The 5,314-nt window shown below is 41.7% G+C and overlaps 1 long non-coding RNA gene across 1 annotated transcript in view; it reads left to right on the top strand.

Annotated features, from left to right (window-relative positions):
- The first annotated feature begins 827 nt into the window (after positions 1–827).
- The window catches only part of LOC105813795, a 91,293-nt gene continuing 86,806 nt past the window's right edge, over positions 828–5,314 (top strand). Inside the window, exon 1 of the long non-coding RNA XR_001137672.1 lies at positions 828–875. This is a non-coding gene — a long non-coding RNA (uncharacterized LOC105813795). The remainder of the gene's footprint in view (positions 876–5,314) is intronic.

The following is a 5,314-nucleotide window of genomic DNA, read 5'->3' as shown; positions in this document are numbered from 1 at the left end:
ACAATCTCACATTTCCTGTGTACTTGCCCAGAACAGTTGTTAATTCTACAAAATCTAGCTTACAACAGAGAACAAAAGAACTTACAAATATAATTGATCCCGGAGACTTCTTCATATATAGTTCACATAATGGGTCATAGAATTCTAGCAGGAGCCACAACTTACGGGCCCACTGTGCCTTTCTGTATCATGTTTTCCTAAGACAAATTAGAAAGCTGGGTCACTAGGACCAATGCAAGTTTTTGTACCCCCTGATTATGCTTCTACAACCAATCAATTCTCAAGAATCTAGTAGTTGTGCCCCGTTGGCTTAGAGATGTGGATGCCAAACCCTGGCCTCTCAGCCTTACCGCGGAGGAAGAAGGTGAAACACGCTTGTGGTGATGGTGCGTCTGAAAACTTAGAAATATTTAACTGCCACCAATAACAAATTGACCTGGAACATATCCTCATTCAATAAAAAAAGTACTGGGTTCTAATGAAAAAGAATGAAGTCATTTACTAAAATGTTAATCCACATAAAGCACTTGACAGAGCCTGGCCGTCCTAAGTGCCTGTGCTTAGTATTCTCCATTTGACCCCTCAGCAACCCTCCCTCCAGCCCCCCACTGTTCATTCTCCCACCTTCTCTGGCTGGCTTTTGTCCTAGGAGAGGAGACCTCTATGCAGGACTACATCACCCAGGTTCCCTTGCCAGCCAGCTTCTGTTTGGAGCCAGCCAATGGGAGGAAGTGTCAGGTGACCAGAAGGTGGGCGGAGAGAGTGGAGAGAGAACTTCCTTCCTGTCCTCTCCTCCTCTGCTTCCTTCTCTGGCAGTATCCCAGCCCCTTCGCTGCTGCAGAGACACTCTCCTTCGTTTGTTCTTCCAGACCCAGGTAAGTTAATGCCTTTCCTCTGTAGCTGGTCCCTGAGTGCTTGCTTCACCTTGCCATTTTTTGTTTTCCAAATCTCTGTAGGTAATTCCTTCATTAAAATTAATTCACTTAAATCAGTGGTTCTCAACCCTTGCCACACGTTATCACCACCAAGGGAACTTTTGAAAACTACCAATGGCTGGGCTGGTGTCCCCAGGTTGGTGTGCCAGGCTGGGGTGGGGTGTGGGTACTGTCCAAGGCTCTGCAGGTAACGTAGCCATGGTTGAGAGGTTGAGAACTGCTTATTGAAACCATCTGAGTGAATTCTGATACGGTGCTCAGTGAATGTTACCTGTTGTTTTTCCCACCGCCACCTTCATTTCTGCCATGCTAATATTAATATTTCTCCCAGTGTGAAGACTAGGAAACTTTTACATGGAGTTTAAGAATTTTTTTGAAAATCATGTGATTTCTAAGTTTACAGTTCAATATATTTGGTTCAAAAAGCTCATGTTCTTTGTGCTCTTTTTACTGTGATATACAGCCAAGATCAGGTCTTCTCAAACTCTAATGTTCATGTGAAACACTTGGGCCTGTGGTTTAAGTGCAGGTTTTGATTCGGTCATTGTGAGGCCCGGGATTCTTGCATTTCCAGCAGCCTCCCAGGTGATGCCGATGCTGCCGACCCAATGACTTCACTTTAAGTATCGGTGGTATAAACAACTATTGCCCCCCCTCTCTTTGTCACACCTTCAAATATGCGTCTCCTGTCTTCATCATTTTCACCTGATGACCTTGCTGCTTGGCTCACTGAAAAAAAGAGGAGGAGTCCACCGACTCTACTATCACGTGTACCCACTTACCTGCATCTGCACCCACACATTCTGCCCTCCCACCGGTAACCACAGATGGAGCGTTAGTGCTCACACTCAAACCATTCCACCCAGCGCACCAGGTCCCACCTGCTCTTGCTCTTGCTCATCCAAGGGCGTTTCTTCATGTGTACTCTTCTCTGTTCCACATCATTCCACACCCCGCACCCCACCATCCTGGATTGTTTCCATCAGCATCACATACAAACAACATTACTTTTTTAAATCTAAAAACCCCCCAAAACTTACTTTGATTCCATTCTCCCCACCAACTTCCACCCCAATGTTTGTACTTATTTGCAAAGAAATTGCTCAAATTTGCCATATTTTTTGTCTCCAACTATATTCTTACCATTCTTAGACCCACTTCCCCTTAATCAGCTCTCATTAAGGTCATTAATAAGATCCACGTTGCTAAATCTATTGGTCAGTTCCAGTCTCCACCTGCATTTTCATCAGCATTTGGTGTACGTATTAACTCCTTCTCCCTTCGTGTATTTCTTCACCTTGGTCTTTAGAATAGTACATTCTCTTGGTTTTTCCTCCATCTCACTAACAACTCCTCTTATCTCTGACCACTTTGATGTGCTCCAGGGCTCAATCTTTGGTTCTCTTCTCTATTTACATTTACTCTTTCGATTATGTCCTCCAGCAGCATGGCTTTAAATACCATGCACATGCCAAACTTATACCTCCAGTTCAGATCTTTTGCCTAAAAGCTGGGTTCATAAATCAAGCTGCCAGTGCAGCATCTTCACTGGGATACCTAATAGGCATTTCAAACATAACATGTTCAAAGCTGAGCTTCTGATATTCTTCCTTAATTTATTTCACCCATGGTTTTCTCCCTCTCTCTTGATGCACCTCCATCCTTCCAGTTGCTCAGGACAAAAATCTGGAAGTCATCCTTGATCTGCCTCTTTCTTGCATACGTCACATCCAAGCTAATATGCAATCCTATTGACTCTTCAAAATATATCCAGAATCCACACTTCTCAACATTTCTGCTACCGTCCTTTGCTTCTTGCTTGGATTTACTTAAGTAGCCTCTAAAACAACTCTTTGATTCTACACTTGCTACCCAGTATCCACAGTCTTTTTCAACAAAGCAGATGGGGTGATCCTATTAAAATCTAAGATCACATGGCTCCATGGCTTGGTGTCCTGTAAAAGACTGTTCATTTCATTCAGAGCACAAGCCGAAGTTCTTACAACCATCAAAAGGGTCTATGTAACCCAACTCCCTTCTTATCTTCCCCAACCTTACTACTTTTTATATCTTGCTACTTTCCTGAGCAATTATTTCTGTCTAGGTATATTGGCTTCCTTGTTGCTTGAACTTTCCTAGGTATGCTCTTGCCTTTGCACTCGCTTTCCCTTGTCCCTAGAATGTTCTCCCATGATTATCTATGTGGACGGCTGTTTCCCCTCCTTCCAGCCTTTGCTCACATGTCACCCTGTCAGTGAGTCCTATTCCGATCACCCTACTTAGAACTGGAATATTTCCCCACCTACTGCCTCTCTGTGGCTTCTCTGATTTCCATTATTCTGCTCAATTTTGGTGGTGTTTTTTGCTTTTGTTTTTTTGTTGGTTTGTTTTTTACAAGATACAATCTTCTCACTTATTATTCTTGATATTTATTGTCCAGAGTATAAGTTTTCAGGAGGGCAAGGATTATTGCTTTTTCTTTCCTAACTTTTTAATTACCTAAAATGTGTCTGGCACATAGTGATACTCAAAAAGTTCTGTTGAAAAAAAAATAAAGAACAATTTTTTTTTTATAATTTTAAGATGGCAGATAATAGAATAAACTTCTTATTCAAGAATCAAGGGTCTGAGTGTCCCAAGTATGGTAATGAGACTCAGACAAAACACACAAAAAATAAAGACAAAAGTCCCATTTCTTTCCAGACTTATTTGTTTATCTAGGCACAAAGAAATGACTTCTAGCCAGAAGCCACTCAGGAGTGGGATTCATTGATATGTGAGAAAGATCTTCCCTAAGCTGTGGCCTCATCTGATATCTCAAAGTGAATAGCTATTTCCTATTTTCTGTGCTCAACAGCATTGGCCAACGTTTCATAGTATTAAAAAAAAAAAACGTGGAATTTCGGCGATTGACAGAATGGATGGGGGAGTCGGGGGGCTGGGCTAATGTTCAGCATTTCACTGCACAGAGCCCTCAGGGTAATGTTCTCAAGAAGAATTAATAATTGGAGGCTGGCTAAATAGCTTTGTTCCCCTCAAATATGAACCTGGTAACTTTATCAAGGAAACAGATGTTTATTGCTTTCAGGCAGAAAATAATAAGTCAGGCAGGTTTACAAGCCCCCTTTCCATCTTGAAAGCATTTTTGTCAGCTTCTTCATCGTTGGAGAAAATTACCAAATCAAGCCTTGAAAAGTAGATGATTAGTGGGTGTCACACTTGGCATCTCATTTCTTCTTCCCAGATGGGGATACGGAGATGCTATTGACCTCCCACTTAGGGAAAAACACATTTTTGACAGCCGAGTTGTCTCAGGACTTTTTTTGGGGAGCATATAAACCATGTAATGTAGAAAATCAAAGGAACCTGGCATGAGGTGCTCGGGACAGCCTAGATCATGGTTTACAAACAATGATTCAATGGCTGTGATTTATTACAAGGGAAAGAAGAATCTCACGTCCTCCTCCCCAAAGTAATTTGGAACAGACTGAAAGGAATCATCTAGAAAACCTCTTCATCCTTTTAAATTATCTTTCAAGGACTGGTTTCTACATCTTTCAGGAAAATTCAGGGAAGAACAATGATGGTTATAATACAAGGTTATAGAGTCTCCAAAAGTTGAAATCCCAAGTTTAGAGAGCACTCAATGAAGTTCTTCAAACCCAGAGCATACCTGTGAATGTTCTTTGAAGCGTTTTAATAATGATTATAAAAAACACATGAAGTGACTGTGGAAAAAAGAGTCTTGCATGCCTTTTGAGGTGGAGAGGAGCCAGGACAAAAGGAACTGGAAGAATCTTTACCCACACTGGGGTGCATGTATCAGAAACAAGTGGAATGGGAATCCAAGCATTGCTTGCAGATAGAATCAGTATGTGTTTTACACACAGATGTTATAGTATTTTTCATATGGGTATACCACTATATAAGGTCTATGAGAATCTTCAAGCTAGTCTCAGGGTTGCTTGAGAGCCAGCTACTAATAGTGAAATATACCATCTGGACCCGCCAGCTGCACTTTGTCATCAGAGTGAGGAGACTCACTCAGGATTCCCTTTATGTGTTCTGTTTAATTTTTTTATTCCATATGTGTGGATCATACCTCCCTACAATATGGGTAACTGAAGACAGTGGGAAAGCGTGGGATTTGGAGATAGGCCACCAGAGTTTGGGTCCTGGCTTTGTGCTTCGTAGCGTAGGGGAGAAGAAATCTTACCCGTCTCTTGGTCTATGGCTGAGGCCCCTATAACAAAAGCTAGATTAGTAAGAGAAAAGCCTACAGGTTTTACATGATACTCTTTCATAAGGAAATGAAGACCTAAAGAAATGGGTGAACCTGTGTATTTTTATTCTAAGTTTGATGATGAAGGGGATAGTCT

Source organism: Propithecus coquereli, unplaced genomic scaffold, assembly GCF_000956105.1.
Source record: "Propithecus coquereli isolate 6110/MARCELLA unplaced genomic scaffold, Pcoq_1.0 Scaffold29, whole genome shotgun sequence".
NCBI lineage: Eukaryota > Metazoa > Chordata > Mammalia > Primates > Indriidae > Propithecus > Propithecus coquereli.
This window is presented reverse-complemented; position numbering and strand designations above follow the sequence as displayed.